The sequence below is a fragment of the Muntiacus reevesi genome, chromosome 3 (assembly GCF_963930625.1).
Source record: "Muntiacus reevesi chromosome 3, mMunRee1.1, whole genome shotgun sequence".
Taxonomy (NCBI): domain Eukaryota; kingdom Metazoa; phylum Chordata; class Mammalia; order Artiodactyla; family Cervidae; genus Muntiacus; species Muntiacus reevesi.
Window position 1 is genome coordinate 174,335,314 of NC_089251.1, and position 18,386 is coordinate 174,353,699.

Consider the following 18,386-nt stretch of genomic DNA (forward strand, 5'->3'; position numbering starts at 1 on the left):
TAGATTTGTAATTTCTGTAATAATTTACAGACTACTGAAGAAATTAATTGTGCCCCTTGGAAAGATTAGCATTACTGAAAAAATAGATCTCAGCACGAGTTATCCAACACATCACTGAACGTCTGGATTTTGAGTTTTATATTCTATATTAATTACAGCAGAACTGATGGGGGAATGCCATCTGACTATCCAAAAAACCTCCTTATTCGTTCTATGCCCACTAACATCCATGATATTTTAATATGAATTCTAATCGGGAGATATAGGTAAGAATATATCCTTTCAGTTTTGCAGAAGAGATAGGCAGGTTCATCTTCATCCTTAAAACCACAGGAGAAATTTTCCTTAACAACCCACATATACCCTAAGCTGTATTTTTTCCCACACTATAAGATTTAATGATAATTAGCTAAAAAACATACAAATGCTTGTAACTCCTTTAAATTATTTCAGTTCTCTTGAAAGTTCTATTGGGTGCTAGGTTTTGCCAGGCATTGTTAGCTCTGCTCATACAAAGTGGAAACTGCAGCCTGGGTTTGGAGGAGGTTCAGGTCTGGTGAGATGAAGGGACAGTGTTGATGCAGGGTCCTAAGATATGCACAGGGTACCTAAAACTCAGGAAGAGGAATCTTCTCTAGTCAGGAGAATGAGTATAGTCAGGAGAAGTGATGTGTAAGGAGGTGATTCTATATTTAAATAAAAGAAGACTCGAGTTGTTATGATTCTTGTAAGATTAAACGCAAGTGAGTCTTTAAATGTATTTTTCATTATGAAAAAAAATCTTGTCACTTAAGATAATTTTTGACCATCATATGAAAGATTTCAGTACTATGTTAGGGTTATTTCACTTGGTATTGTTTTTTCTGCAATGAAATATTTTTCAAGATGATTTTTCCTTTTTAACCATTAAAAAGTATTATTATGTGTTTACAGAGGAATAAATCTGAGGTCTCTGTTTACTTTGGGTCAAAAGGTGAGAAAACCGTGAGCAAATGGCCTAGGGGACACTGACCTCTGACTTGAGAAATATCTGTCCGAGGTTGTCTTTTGATACAGAATCACCTGTGTCCAACACCACCATCTCCCAAAGCACTGAGGTTTGGGATAGAGTGGAACTTACATCTGTAGCTTGAACACAATTGCTTAGTTTTAGAAAAATCACATTACTGCCCTGAGTCCACTCAGTGGAAAATAAGCTGGACAAGTTCTTTACGTTATCTCCCAATTTTAAACCTGACCTCCATGACTTTGACACAAGTTTAAGTTTGGCAATATTTAGCTCTTTTAAGAAGTAAAAACAACTGAACTAACAGTGAGGGTTGCTGTGGTGACATCAAGTGGCCACAAATTCTTACCAAGTGGCTGTGTTCCAAAGTTGACACATTTTCTTGGCTCTCCTTTAGCAAGACCTACTTCTTGTTACTCTGGTTTTGATTCTGTTCGCTTGTATGTGTGTGTGTGTGTTGTGTTTTATTACTCTCTCTTTTACATTAAAGAAGTATTCTCTGATACTGACAGAACCAGATTTGATAACAGCCACAAGTGTAACTTTACCACTTGACCGCAATGTCATGCTCATCTGTTTTGTTTCTCTAAGTTCTATGAGGGTACTGGCTGTTCAACAACATCTTACTTTAAACCTCTGTCTGGTTGGGAATAGCTGTTTAATTGACATGTGGTTAACAAACAAATTACAGAAATACGGAAACGTCGAAAGGCCGCAAATAAGACAACTCAGGGCAAAGACTTTTAAGAATGCTTTGCTTTTCCCTGTAATTGTAAAAAAATTGTAACAGAGATAATAACACAGTGGAGATTACAGTTTGGGGAAATCTAAGATGTATTTTAGTTCTGAATGGTTTTGTTCTCTTAGGGCATTATCTAACATGTTACTGACCACCTGTGGTGTTTTTGTATTGTTTCTGAGAAAAAATTCTATCCAGGAGCTTGAACTGAATAATACTCCACACAGGCATGCTCTTGTTCTGGATATTGTGAAATTAAATACACCTCTGATTCAGGTCCATGTGTATTCAGTCGCGTCAGTTGTGTCTGACTCTTTGCAACCTCAGGGACTCTTGGGATTCTCCAGGCAAGAATACTAGAGTGGGTTGTCATTTCTTCCTGCAGGGGATCTTCCCAACCCAGGGATGGAATCCACATCTCCTACGTCTCCAGCATTACAGGCAGATTCTTTACTGCTGAGCCACCGGGGAAGTCCTTTGATTAAAGTACTCTTTGCTTATCTTCCTTATCATTTGGACTGTTGACTCCAGATCATTATAATGGGAATTTGATGGAAAAAGGGGAGATTGACAGTCTTTTCAATTATATGGTATTAAGTAATTTGTCTAAAATGATCTCTAAGTTCAGTCAAATAGGTACTGAAAATTAAATCAAATTACAAGCAACTGCAGGCATACCTCATTTTACTGTGCTTTACAGATATTGAGTTTTTCTAATAAATTGAAGGTCCATGGCAATCCTGGGTCCAGCAAGTCTACTGGCACCATTTTTCCAACAGCATTTGCTCACTTCCTGTCTTTGTGTCACATTTTGGTAATTCATGAAATATTTCAGACTCTTCACTAGCAAATGATTACGACTCCTTGAAGGCTCGGGTGATGGTTAGCAATTTTTAGCAGTAAAGTATTTTAAAATTAAGGTGTGTGCATTGTTTTTTTTCCTACACATTTTGCACATGGTGCTAGAGATAAAGAATCCGCCTACCAATGCAGGACATGTAGGAGACAGGGATTCACTCCCTGGGTTGCGAAGATCCCTTGGGGGAGGAAACAGCAAGCTACTCTAGTATTCTTGCCTAGAGAATCCCATCGACACAGAGGAGCCTGGCGGGCTACAGTCAATGGGGTCGCAAAGAGTCAGACACGATGGAAGCAGGCACGCACGCATGCACACTGTTTTTTTTTAATGTATGCACACTTAATAGACCCAACACAGTGCAAAACATAAGCTTTATATGTGCTGGGAAACCAAAATATATGTGTGACTTACTGTGATAATTGCCTTATTGCAGTGGTCTGGGATCGAACACAGAGCATCTCTGAAGCATGCCAGTAAATAGTTGATGTGAAAGGAATTTAATAATAATCAAGTGTAATATTAAAAAAAGCACTGGCCAACCTGTGGATGCCAAGGGAGAAGAGATTGGAGGAGGGATGGATTGGAAGTTTGGGATTAACAGATACAAACTCTTATATACAGAATTGATAAAGGTCTTACTATATAGCACAGGCTATATTCAATATCCTGTGATAAACCATAATGGAAACAAATATAAAAAAGAATGCATATATGTATAATTGAATCACTTTGCTATAGAGCAGAAACTAACACAACATTGTAAATGAACTATATTTCAATAAAATGAATTTTTAAAAAAAAAACACTGGACAAGAGGCAGGTATGTGGTTGTGGGTGTTTTTTTGACATTCACTAACCACGAATGTTTCTGAGGAAGGTCACGCGGGCATCTTCAGGCCTTAAAGGAGACCTGATGAAATAATCCCCTAAATATTCCCCTAAATTTCCTCTAACTGTAAATTTTTATGCTTGTATATTTCTTAGATGGTATTCAAGGAGACGAGAAAGAGGGGACAACAGAACATATGAATCAGTTCTGTTTTAAAAGTCTAGACATAAATCTCAACTTCACAAGAACTGTCCACATGCATTCAGACAGTCGTCGATATGGCCTGGTCTTTCCAAAGGGAGAAGTTGTTGTCCACCTCTGCCCTCCCCTCCAAAAAAGCCAGAAGAAGATACTTAACAAGCAAGAGCAGTCACACAGGAATATTCTGAATGTTAATGCCAATGAATATTTGCTGTGTGCCTGATCATAAATCTCACCCTCCTTCTTCACCATAAATCAGTGGAACACGTGGATACCTACTGTGTTCTCGTGTTTGTTTCTGCCAGGCCAGGGGGAATTTAACTGCCTGTGCCTGGTTACTCACTTCAATTTCAAGTAACATCATGGCTCCAAGATTATAAATCACACTCTAAAAGAAAAGTGGATCTCACTGTGACAGAAAGATCAGGGTGATGAACGTGGCTCATGGGCGTCCCGTCCCACGTGAGGCCTCTGAATTTCTGGTGGAGCATCAAGGCCTGTTGCAGATGGATGACGACTGCAAGCCTAGCCTGCATTTTGTGTTGAAATCACACACTTTCACTCTTGGGGCTGCTTCAGCAATGTTATGCAGCCGTAACAGAAGTATATTTCTCATGCTCAGCACTAGGGTTTGAATTAGATAAACAGATCCCAGGATCACTTCTATATAGGCTTTCCAGTCAATGACTCATGTCCTACAATTTCCCCCCATTTTTCACAATCTGTCTCTCTGCATTTCTCTCAAGATGCATGCATGCTTGTGTACTTATACAAGCCTATATACAGATTTTCTCCTTCCTTCCCACAAAGTGGTGAAAGCCCATACAGAGAACCAGTGATCCAGTTCATGACAGAGTACCTGAACAGGCAATGAATCAGGAGAGGATAATACTACCATACATGGACACCATGTCAGCTTCATTACTCGAGTCCTGCCAATCGAAGGAAAGGCAATCAAAAGAATCCCATTTGCTTCACTGTCATAAAAATCACAGCTCACACCTAGCAATGCGTGTGGCATGAGATGACCCTAGTCCCTGCACACACACACGCCCATGCTTGCATTCCTGTTTCATAAACTGCTGGAGCTGGCCTCTGCCAGCATCTGCCCAGGACATGGAGCCATTGGAGGAGAAATTTATTATAGAAACTTTGAGACAAGGAACTGCTAAATAGAGGTTCGGTAATAAGCTGTCACCTGCTGTTCTGTTTTGCACTGCAAATGTAAGAATATAGAAACATTTTAAGCAGCTTAGGGGCAGAAATAATAGAAAACTAGTGATTTTGGTAATTTACATATTTATAGAGGCTGTGGAGATTTTAGTCAGGGAACAATGAAGAAAACAGAGTTGTCAATGATCAAATGCTGCCTGCCATGAAGAGCTAAAACCAGTAATTTACAGCTAAGCTCAGTTACACCTTTGAAATTACTGCAAAAAAAAAAAAAAAAGAAAGAAAGAAAACACCAAAAATGTGCATTTTGGTTCAGGTTATCAGCTTTAAAGCTCTATAAAATGAATGCATCTGAGCATGTGACATTTTATACAGGTAAAAAATACCATTACAGAGAATAACAGCACAAATGAAAAATGAACTGTGCAAATGAATGATAAGGCTTCATGTGCTGCTCTCTTGGGAATACCTGCATTTTTATACCAACAAAGGCCTTCAGTCAAAGGAATAACTCTCTGATAGTACAGCCCAATATATTGCAGGCAAAGATGTCTTCCCACTATATCCCATCTCCTCTGAGTCCCGGCTAGTGTCTTCATTCTGCCTCAGATTAGTCAGTAGCCATTTACCACTCCTAGGGTCCACTCTGCCCATATTTTCTACCCCTTAAAAATGAATCTTTTTTCAGGCAGAGAATGAGATGATTGGATATTATCATCAACTCAGTGGACATGAACTTGAACAAATTCCAGGAGATAGTGGAGGATGGGGAAGCCTGGCATGCTGCAGTCTATGGGGTCACAAAGAGTTGGACATGACTTAGCAACTGAACAAGAAACACAAATGATTTAAACTTCCAAATCACCTATCAAGCACAGTGCCCCTAGAACAGAGAGAATCTCAGTGTAGATAAGAGGAGGAGCAATTTTCTTTCATACCCTGTAACCTATGTACAGGGCACCTTTTATGTAGAGAGCCACTGCCCAGCATGGATAAAGCAAAGGCAGGAGGAGATAATATTTACTGAGCTCTTACTATGTGACTTTATTTCTCACATTAGCACTATAAAGTAGACCGTATTAGCTTCATTTTACCAAGAAGAGCTTAGGGAGTTAAGAAACTCTCCTATGAAACTGCAGTGGGTGTGTGGTGACTCTGGTAAATAATGGCCAGGATTCATTCTTGATGTTATATGTTTTGCTCTATCAGGATACTTCACTTCAACTCTCTGTAGCCCAGGCCTGTGTTTGCAGTGTATAGGTTACCATCCAATTGGACTGCAGATCTATTTGCTAGCTACCAGTGTTTGACATATATTATCTCTCTACATGATAGTATAAAGTGAAGATCTGTAGGAGGATAAACAACTGTGGTTACAAAATTAAAAAAGACTGTCTTATAACATAAGCATTCTACTCTTCATGACTGTTTATATCAGATTCCATATAGTTCTCTAACTTTCTCTTTCAGGACTCTGTCAGTCACTGCTTTAATAGTTGGTATTTTAATGCATAGTTCAACACGTGCAGTAGGTTTGAACTGACTGAACAATTGGCTGAACAGCCAATCCATGATAGAAAGTAAAAGTGAAAGTGCTGGTCGCTCAGTCATGTCCGACTCTTTGTGACTTTATGGACTATAGCCTGCCAGGATCCTCTGTCCATGGAATTCTTCAGGCAAGAATACTGGAGTGGACTGCCAAGGGATCTTCCCGACCCAGGGATTGAACTCGGGTCTCCTGTATTACAGGGAGATTCTTACCATCTGAACCACCAGGGGATGTTTTCCCTTTTGTCGCAAAGATGCAGGAAAGGGATGATGGCATCCAGACTGGAGAACAATGAACAGAGAAGTAGGGCAAAGACAAAGGGGAAAAAAAAGAAAACAGATCAATGAAGAGCTGGGTAGGGGTGGGTTGGTGGGCAGGGGACCAGAGGGATGCTGGAGGTATGCTCGCCCACCTCCCTGACACAGCATGTCAGAGGACCAGGTGCAGAATGAGTCAAGGATGCACGGTGCATGCTGTGGTGGGCAGTCCCCAGATTCTGAGTCTCATTTCCAGCCAGTTCACTTAATTTGGATCCTCTTTTCTTCACTTGTTTGGTTTTCTACCTGGCCATACCCATGCAGGAATGCAAACGTGCTTTCACAGCCCAGTAGCCCCATAGCCTCAGCAGACTTACACAAGTATTCAACCCCTAAGAAAAGGACTGGATCACTCTGAAGATGAAAAAACCCTTGGAAAGATCGAAGCTGAATTTTTCAAACCTCTCTTCATCATAAAGCATCCTCTTACATTTTCTATCTACTTCCTACAAATTCTAGCAAGCTTTAAAGATATTTTTCAATGGAAAATTAAAAAGAGGTCCAGCCAGAGAATTAGCCCCAGGCCCAGGAGTGTTAAGCTGAATTTCAATTGCACAAAAGTAGACTCAGACATTAGCTGGACCCAGCACCTTAAATGGGAAACTGGCCCAACTGCAAAATGGGAGACTGACCCAGACAAATTGAAAGTGATTTCAGGACACCTGAAACATCAGGCCTGTGTTGAATCTGGAGCAGGATCTGAACAAGAATCTGGAGGTGGGCAGAGGGAGAGGCTCCATTCATTTATCGTTTGCATTTCTGTGAAGTCAGCGCCTAGTTTGGAGGTAAAAGGAAGATAACCAGACACCTGCAAACCTCAAGCATCAAAATGTTCTGTCAAGGCAGAGAGAACTCCCTCCTGGGCTGGCTATTACAAGCAGGTAATTTTGAAAAATACTGAGTTAGGACACAGCCACCCGAATCCTGTTATTTCTGAGAGCCCCAAGTATAAGCATTTTACAATATTTTAGCTGAAGCTAAGGCTGTTTTCCTAGGGAAAATCAAAAGAACTATGTTTTCGAGTGATGTTAGGGGAAAGACTCAAAGTGTTACCATGATTTTTGTGGATGTTTAATTTGCATGTTTGTTTGATCTATTTTTAAGATAGCTTGAAACTTTTATATAAGTATATGACATCATCTTCCACCCAACTGAGAGCACTGATTCCTGTAAGTCAAAAATTACTTACAGATTATTCTATGCACACCTCTTTCAGCAACAGTCCCTACTGAATAAGCATCCACAGGGAAAGATGCTCTTCAAGAACGAGTCAGTGCTCCAGGTACCCGTCCCTGGCAGTCACCAAATGAGTTTGTTTTTCAGTCTGGCCCTCTTCATTCCTAAGCATTTTTAAGGGATGTTCTGTTGGCCAGAGAGAGAATCTGTAGGACACGTCAGAGGCCATGGAACTGAAGCCTCTTATTTCACCAGTGAAGAATGTAAGGCACAGAGGTGGATAAGAAAATAGGTGTATTGTCACAAGAGCAAGTGAAAATCTATTTTAAATCTAACTTTCTGTCTGTGGATGAACTCCAGGCTCTGCCCATGGTGCCCATGGTCAGAAAAGAAGTTAAAGACAATCAAAAGAGAGAAAAGAGCATCCTCGTTAAGGCAATTATAATCATGGTGGTAATTTTCCAGAAATTATTTTTCCTTTCTCCTTCACTAAAGCAATCTGAAATTTCAGGCAATCTCGTATAGGATGACATATTTGTATTTCCACAAGAAATGCTTGAAGATGGGATTTACCCACTGTCCACCACCAAATTAATTTAAATTTATTTTTACACAAAGAGTATTTCCTAAGATCACACTGTGTGTCTGTCATTGGACTGTAAAATGAGAAAATGTATGCACTGTTCTCAAGTCACTGAACTTTTTAGTGAATTTAAGAGAATGGGACATCACAGCAGAAATCAAAGTAACTCTGTATCCTTTGGTCTGATTCAGACAAGCCTCAGAGGACATAAACCTCAGTGTGTGGTTAGGCCTAGTGAACACTTAAAGAAAATTATTATCATAAATTTTTGAAACTCAACTAAAAGTTGATATTTCAGTTCAGTTCAGTCACTTAGTCACATCTGACTCTTTATGACCCCATAGACTGCAGCACACCAGGCTTCCCTGTCCATCACCAACTCCTGGAGCTTGTTCAAACTCTTGTCCATCAAGTTGGTGATAACAACCAACCATCTCATCCTCTGTTGTCCCCTTCTCCTTCCACCTTCAATCTTTCCCAGCATCAAGGTCTTTTCCAAGGAGTCAGTTCTTCCCATCAGGTGGCCAAAGTATTGGAGTTTCAGCTTCAATATCAGTCCTTCCAATGAACACCCAGGACTGATCTCCTTCAGGATGGACTGGTTGGATCTCCTTGCAGTTCAAGGGACTCTCAAGAGTCTTCTCCAACACATCAGTTCAAAAGCATCAATTCTTCTGTGCTCAGCTTTCTTTATAGTCCAACTCTCACATCTATACATGACTATTGGAAAAACCATAGCTTTGATAAAATGGACCTTTGTTGGCAAAGTAATGTCTCTGATTTTGAATATGCTGTCTAGGTTGGTCATAGCTTTTCTTCCAAGGAGAAAGCATCTTTACCACTGAGCCACCAGGGAAGCCCTCGCATCCATATAGGTTGATATAAAAGACTGGCCAAAATGGAAGAATCTCTTCCAGAGTATCTGATGGGAGAAAGCGATGGCAACCAGAAGCAGGAAAAGCCACTGAGGATCCTGAGGTCCTTAGCTTAGCTTGTGATGCTAGAAAAGGAAGAGCAGAACAGGCAAGCGGGTGTGAGGTAAGTCACAGAGTTCTGTCACAAAGGAGTCCAACTTAGGGAAGATAGATCAGAAGCATAAACGTATTGGTCAGTGTGGATTAACTGTTGTGACAAACAGACCCAAATCGCAGTGGCTCAAACACAATAGAATATTTTTCTTTCTCACCTAACAATCCAATGAGAGTGCTCCACGGACTCTGTTCCCTTCAGTTTTTCTGAGACCTAGGCTGCGCGTCAGCTCTGCCATCTTTAATATCCTGCCTCTCTCATGTCTCCGGTTGCTGCTCTCCAGCCACAGGAAGTGGGAGGGTCACGGAGGGCAGCCTCAGAGGATGCTTTATGGGCCAGGCTTATAAGTTTTGCACATCACGGTCACACACAATTCCAGTGAGGAAAACTAGTGCTGTTGACCACAACAGCCATATAAACCAGCTACTATTGAAGAAGGGAAGAACCAAGGTTGGTGAATACCTAGCAATTATTGCCACAGCAAGGGTCAACCACAGGAATGAGGCAGCTAATAGAAGTTGGTTAAGAGGCTTCTCCTGGGAGCACAGTGATAACACGCAGTGTGGAGAATGTAGAGCAGTATTTCATGCTGTGTGCTTCACAGACTCAGAAATTCAGAAAAACTCCACACTACAGAGTAATCTTGAAAAGTCACAATACATTAACCAATCTTAGAACTTCTAAATTTTAAAAAATGCAACATTTATAGAAATATCTGCTTAAGCTCTCCAGCATTCCCCACACTTATGTGACAGCAAATCAAATTCCATTTGTGGGTCAGTCCACCATCTTGAAATGTCACTAAAAAATGCTGTTGGTTGTACATACTTTCTGAATCTATACTAAATAAGGTATTTTTAGCAAACACATGCATTTTCTCTGTATACTCTATTAGAGCCAGAAGATCTGTTTAGTGTGTTAGAATTGGACTACGATGAGTTATTATTTTGTTTTATCATAACCATAAAGAATAACCTTGAGGTAATCAATCAGATCAACTTCCTATTTTTTCTTCCCCCATCCAGATAATGAGGGCCAAGATACTGACCTACCTTGTAATGCATTTTACAAAATCAACATAAAGGTTTATATTAATGTTATTAATCAAATTAGCAATGAAATGGCTAATAAGTAATTAGCCATGGAAGAGTGACTCCACTATAATTGTATGGCCAAGGATTTGCCACCCCTTTTGAAGGTTTGACCTTATGGAAGAAATAATTAACATCACTCTTTATCTTTGGATATTATGGATGGCAAATAAGGTCTGGCTATAAAAAAATCATTTCTCACAAATGAATCTTTGGAAGGATTATAAAATCTGGATGCCTTCAATCTAGCCAAAAATATTTATTAAGTCCTGACCTTAAGGTAGTTTTATGGGGAATCTAAAATAATTTTTGCATGTTTTTGACTTCCAATAAAATACAGGTTTACAAATAATAATGATGAAAATAAGGACATGAGAAGAGGGATGCAGAAAATTTTTTGTACAGTATACATAGAAAGGATCTGGAAAAGTTTCAAGAAAAAAATAATACTTAAGTTGCCCTTTGAAAAATGGTCAGAAATTCAGTGGATGAGATAGGGATGGTGGGTGAGAAATGCAAGATCACAGACTGTTTCCCACAAGTAGAATCATATTAAAGTGAAAGCGAAAAGTTAGCTGCTCAGTTGTCTAGCTCTTCTCAACCCCGTGGACTGTAGCCCGTCATGCTCCTCTGTCCATGGAATTCTCCAGGCCAGAATACTGGAGTGGGTAGCCATTCCCTTCTCCAGGGGCTCTTCCTGACCCAGGGATTGAATCTGGGTCTCCTATAATGCACAGAAGACTTAAATCTTCATTAGCACTAGTTATAGGTGGTAGCTGCAAGGAAACAGCCAACTCTTTAATTCTATTTTCCCAAATTTTTTTGAGATCATTTGTTTGGAGGCAGGTTAATGTGGGTTTTGAGACAAACAAGGTTTCTATAAGTTAGAGAAATATTAGGATAAGTAAGGTTAAATCTATTTCATTACTGAGTGCTCTTCAGCCCACAAGGATATGCAAATAAGCTTCCTGACTCTAAGGTAAGGGTATAGAATAAAGAATTTTTCAAATGTGAATAAAGAGTTTTTCAAAAGTAAATAAAGGCCCAAACTTCTTCGTGTTCGTTCACTCACTTTACACCTTAAGAATAGTTTACCTTTGCTCAATTTCAAAATGTTGCTTTGATATTTAAGTATTTTTATTTCTATTTTATTTTGTCTTTTTTAATACTTTTAAATGTGGAATATTTTAAAACTATTGAATTTGTTTACAATATTGCTTCTATTTTATGTTTTGGGTTTTTGGCCTCAAGGTATGTGAGATCTTAACTCCCCAACCAGGGATCAAACCTGTACCCTCTGCATTAGAAGGTGAAGTCTTAACCCAAGGATGAAAAAGTAGATAAAACCAAGGAGGGTCTTGGAGAGCAGGAACAAAAAAAACAGACCCTTACCATCCTTCCCTCCCCCGTGTTGTAACTATTAATGGATTTCAGGTCCTCCTGAGCAGTATAACCTGTCTCCCCTCCTACCCCATAGGGAGAAGGTATTTGCCTTACTCTTCCCCTCCACCCAGTATACATGCCTCATCCAATCAGCAAATGGCCTGCAAGATCCCCATCCCATTCCTTGTATGCTGGGTATAAAAGTGGACTGAAGACCCCTGTCCAACGTGGGCTCTCCCTTGAGCTGGCCCGCTGTTCTAACTGCGTCTCCCACTCTAATAAACTATATTTTCCTCTTATTCTGTCTCATGCCTGGAAATTCTTTTCCAGCCCACGCCTGGACCATGACATTAACCACTGGACCACCAGAAAAGTACTTTAAGTATTTTTAAATTTATCAAACATGACAAATGTCACATGAGCATAGTTAGTTCTAACAAATGTTTAGGACCATCTCTGAGATGTTGGAGGCTATTTGGACTGAGAACAATGGATTTTTCTTTTGATTGCTACACTATCCAAGGCTTAAATTGGAAAGTCATTGTTATGAAGCAGTGTAAATCCAGAAAAATATCAGGCCTTTTGCCACAAGAGCAGACTATCGCTTTTTGAACTAGAAACAATATCTGCACCCATCAAGAAAGAGGAGACAGGGCCAGTTTGGATATAAAAACACCGTCACACACAAGGCTGTGAGACTTACTCACATCTGCCTGATGGGGACTGAGCAAATGGGTCAGGAATATTGGTAGAGGATCCCTAATGAAGACTAAGGAAATCAAAATGAATAAGTGAATATAAAGGGTTGGTTATTAATATACTACACATTACAGGCACAGCATGGAGTCTTAGCAAAGCCTCCTAGTGCAACCTATAGAATAAATGATAAATAAATGAACAATGGGAGGCTCAAGATGGAGGGGACATATGTATATCTATGGTTGATTCATGACATATGGCAGAAACCAACAGAATATTGTAAAGCAATTATCCTTCAATTAAAATTTAAAAACAAATAAAATTATGAGGAAAAATACACATTGTCTCTAAAAAAAAAAAAGTGAATAAACATAGCAAAGCTTCCTTCATTGGCCAAGTTTCTCTTTCCCACTTTGGACATAGATGCCAACCCTCATACTTGAAGTCCCAGAAGCTTGGTAGATTTCTCTCTACCCTGAGTGTAACAGAAACTGTCACAGTAGAATGTAAAAACGATTTGCAAACAATTTATTTAACCGACACAGGAAAAACTACTTTAGAAAGTGAATCCAGTCTCTTAACATATCACAACGAATGAAAGCAGAGGAACTTAAGCAAAGGAGAAGACAACAAAAGGTCTTATCTAACCATATCAAATAGCCATTTCCCAAAATGATACCTGGTTAACTCTCTTACTGGTACAAAAATTTCTTCTCACTTATTCAAATGTACTTTGAGGAACTCAGTGTTTCAATTAAGTATCCTACTTCTGTGCAAACACACAGGTGTATATAGATGTATAGACCATAAATTAGCTGATATTTACTAAGTACATACCATGAGCCAGGCACTATTCTAAGTTCTTTATGTATATAAACACCCCTATAATGCTGGTGTTACTATTCCATTTTACAGATAAAGATATTGAGGCACAGAGATGTTAAGTGACTTACTCAATGTGGCTAGTAGTTGGTGAAGCTATGATTGGAACCCCAACCATCTGCCTCCACATCCAGCACTCTTAAACTATAATGCTATTCCTTCTGCTTGCATATCAATATGATTCCTTCAGAAAAATTTTACTCTGAACATTTAGACCGTGCTCAGGTATTAAAACAAATTTAGCTATATTGCTGAACAAAATCTTTAGCTTCCTCTTTTATAATAAGCTAGATTAGGGAAAACAATGCTAATAACTTCTAGAGGGTCAGACTAGTAATTTTTCCTTTTGAAAATAACAATAAAAACATGACACGTCATTTATATTTAATCTGGGGAGTCACTTGGCCTTCCTTCCTCAGATCTGCCAGCAAAAGGTTGGCTCACAGTGTCTGAGTAGGCAAGTTTCCTACATTCAAAATAACATAGATAACTGACACAATTAGAGAGAAAATTGAGAGCGTTTCTGTTTTTCCAGAATTATCGAGGGAACTACTACAATTCTTTTCCCTTTGGCAGATGACCCACCAGCCAAATACCCATTAGCCTCCTTCCTCATATCTTACCTGCTTCAACTTCACGATCCAGGGCAATGCTATTCATTACAATGCTGGTTTTACTACCACCGCACTGCTCATTATGAATGACCTGCGTGTACACTCCTGCATCTCCGGCAAAAGAACAAAAGACAAAAGAGAAGCGGCTCATTTTCCAATGAGCTCTTGAAAATTCCTTGCCTGTTTCACAGAATGCATCATAGCTGACAAATTTAATCAACTCAGCATCACAAAAATAAACATAGTCACAGTTTCATGGGAGCCATTTTGGTGTATAAGCAATGCATCACATGTTTTCTTTTTCCTTTGACCCACCCTCTAAGGAGCTTGACCAGTGGGGTACACCCTCACTCTGGACTCCATCTAAGGCTGTTATCATGGTTCCCTAGTGCTTGCTGAAAACCAACAACACATTCTTGTTGGTCGAGCTCCTGGGACTGTGCATTAGGACTCAGTCTCCAAGACTTCATGGGGACTAGTCAAAGTGTTAGTTGCTCAGTCATGTCCTGAATCTTTGTGACCCCATGGACTGTAGCCTGCCAGGCTCCTCCGTCCATGGGATTCTCTAGGCAAGAATACTGGAGTGGGTTGCTGTTTCCTTCTTTAGGGGGTCTTCCTGACCCAGGGTTTGAACCTGGGTCTCCTGCATTGCAGGCAGATTTTTTACCATCTGAACCACCATCTGTTCTAAAAGCAATGAATAAGATTATCAAATAGATGCAGTTTTACTTTAAGCATCATCTGTCTACCTTCTTGCTTCCTGCATTTCTTCTGTTTCTGGGATTTCTTCATCTGCCTGCCTCCCAGGACTTTGGCACAACAGTCACTCTCCCAACTGAATAAAAAGTCTATCCAGGAAGGGGCTCCGATTAACAGGTTTATAACTTGGTGTGAATAAATTACTGCTACCCATGGTATGAGCTCCTTCATCTCACTGTAGAAAACAGATTCGATTTTGAAAAAGGCAATGTTCCCAGAACCCCTGAAATTATTCCACATACAGGGGTCACAACTCTACCTACAAATACCGCTCTGGTGATGTAAATAATTAAACAGGCGAGAGTCAGACAAAAGGGAGGAGTGAGACCTGGGGCACTCTGGAGACCTCACACTTTCTCTACAGCTGTTGCTACTGTTGTCATGTAAGACTATAACCCTAGTCTTACCAGTTATTCCACTTTTTCTTTTTTAATGAAAGTGGAAAGTATGCCCTGTTATGTGATTTCTCCTACTTTTTAAATGTTGGCAATCAAAGATTTAAATAATTAATCATTTTAAATCAGGCCTTATGAAAACATACTGTGGATCTGAGCTATCCCAGGGACATGCAGTTTGAGACATCTGCCTTGGACAGTGATGTCCTCTCTGTCTGGTCCTTAACCCCGAGTCCCACAGCTCCTGCGTATTTAAGTTGTGTATGGTGATGGTCTGGAAGCTGATCTGGCTCTAGAGCTGGTCATTAATATTTTTCACAAGGAGAATGCTTTGTGGTTTTCAATGCACCATTAACACACAACCTTATTTAATCTTTACAGTCATCAGTCAGAATACTCCTCTTGACTATATGATGATCTGTTACTATCTGCTTGGCTACGATTAAACACATGGGGCAGTAGGAAAGAATCCACCTGCAAATGCAGACACACAAGTGATGTGGGTTCAGTCCCTGGGTCGGGAAGATCCCTGGAGAAGGAAATGGCAACCCACTGCCTGGGAAATCCCATGGATAGAGGAGCCTGGCAGGCTCCAGCCCATGGGGTCGCAAGGAGTTGAACATGACTGAGCACTCACATTCATATATACACATATGTATGTATGTACATACATACATACATCTATATTATATATGATGCTATGATAATCTGCTATAAACTGATATGCTGACAGCAAAGCTCTCCCCAAATTCGTAAAGGAAAACTATATAATTTGCACACAGGGAGTAAGACTAGGTTATGCAGAAAGGATGAACAACAAAAGATGAAATGCTTGGACAGCATCACCAACTCGATGGACATGAGTTTGAGCAAGCTCCAGGAGTTGGTGATGGACAGGGAAGCTGGCATGCTGCAGCCCATGGGGTCACAGAGTTGGATGCCACTGAGCGACTGAACTGAACTATGCAGAAAGGGACTCGGGAGATTAAGTATTTCCTAGGTCAGAAATTAAAAGGGCAAGAATTTGGTTATAATCTAATAGGCAGTTTGAAGAACTTAATATGAGAATATATTGATCTTTTGGTAGTGCCAAAATAATTCTGATGCCAGAGAGGAAACATCCATTCTCTTGAAGGAGAGGATATTCTGACTCAAACATATAACCCAGTATGGCCTGTCCCAGAGGGAGATAAACAAATTATTATCATAAAATTAACCTGCTGGTTTACCAGAGCCTAGAATCTTTTATTATGATTCAGTGCTTACAAATAATCACTTGATCATAATTCAGGATTTATTTAGTTGCTTCTTTTTTTAGGAGTGGATGCATTGGCTGAAAGAAATGGTTATCTATCTCACATGGCAGTCATATTTCTTGCTGTAAATTTATAAATTGGCAATCAGGTATATAAGTCAAAGTCCCGAGAGCATGCTAAGAGTTGACCTCCAAGAAAGGATCAGCTCACAGAGTGCTGGCCAAAATAAAGACTCAGGGCCTGGAAAGCCAAGGACCAGATCCTCAGTTGTGATAGATTCGGCAAAGTCAATGTCATCTACTGAAGGCTCCTGGCTGCCAGATGGCTGCTGTCCTGCTGACTCCTTCACCAACCTCTCCCATCCTCAACCCCTTCTCCCCATCCCGTCACTTCTTTATAATCACCTTTATTGAGATATAAATCATGTAGCATAAAATTCATCCATTGAAAATGTATAACCAAGCCATTTTTAGTGTATTTACAGAGTGAGATGTAATCAAATCTCATTTTAGAACTTTTTTCCCACCTTATAAAGAAAACAAGTCTGTACTGTGCTTAACTATGTCCAGCTCTTTGTGACCCCACGGACTGTAGCCCACCAGGCTCCTCTGTCCAAGGGAATTCTCAAGGCAAGAATACTGGAGAGAGTTGCTATGCCCTCCTCCAGGGGATGTTCCCAACCCAGGGATTGAGCCCAGGTGTCCCACATTGCAGGCAGATTCTTTACCATCTGAGCCGCCAGGGAAGCCCAAAAATACTGGAATGGTAGCCTATCCCTTCTCCAGGGGATTTTCCCGACCCAGGAATAGAACCCGGGTCTCCTGCACTGCAGCTGTATTCTTTAGCAGCTGAGCTACCAGGGAAGCCTGAAAACAAGCCTATTAGCAGTCATTCCCCACCTGACCCAGTTCTAGGCATTTGCCGACTCTGGATAATTCATATAAATGGAATCATACAATATGAAGTCCTTTGTGGCTGGCCTCTGTCTCTGATACCATGTTTCCGAGGCGTGTCTGTGTGTGTGTATCTGTACTTCAATACTGCCGCTATGAAGACTTAGAGTATGATTGTTGTGGCCAAAACCCAAACCTTAAAACTCTGCTGGTGATGTAGTTTTTCTGTTGTTGTTGATATTCATTTCTCTTACTCCAGAGGTTTTTTTTTAAAAAGAAACTTCCAATGTAATATTCAGTCAAGTGTTCCCATACTGGAGAACTTTGTTATTATTGATTTCCCTGGTGCAACGGAGTTTTCTTTGTGAGGTAGTGTGATAATTAAGTTTTTTATTATTTTAAAGTGTGCTCTGGGGACTTCCGAGGTGGTGCTAGTGGTAAAGAACCTGCCTGCCGGTGCAGGAGACACAGGTTTGATCCCTGGGTCAGGAAGATCCCCTGGAGAAGGAAATGGCAATCCACTCCAGTATTCTTACCTGGGAAACCCCATGGACAGAGGAGCCTGGCAGGCTACAGTCCATAGGATAGCAAAGAGTCGGACACGACTGAAGTGACTTACCACAGCACATAGTTGATTTAAAATGCTCCATTTAATTTAAATAACATGGTTTCTTTTTAAAAATGCAAACTGTCCCTCTTTCTGTTATTAGGTTCATTTTTGCACATCCTTGCCCTTCCCTACACTCACCCCTCTTCCTCACCGGCAGCCGAAGAAGGCATGGGCTGTCTTGCAGAGCATTAACCTCTGTTTCTGCTAACCTCCTGCTTTTCTGGGTGGGGTGGGAGGTGTTGCTCTGAAATCAGCCCCCACTGTCATCACCTTCCTTTAAGTCACCGATAAAATGAGTTGTCCTGTCTCTGAGCTCCCTCCAGACTCGGCTCAGCTCAGTCAG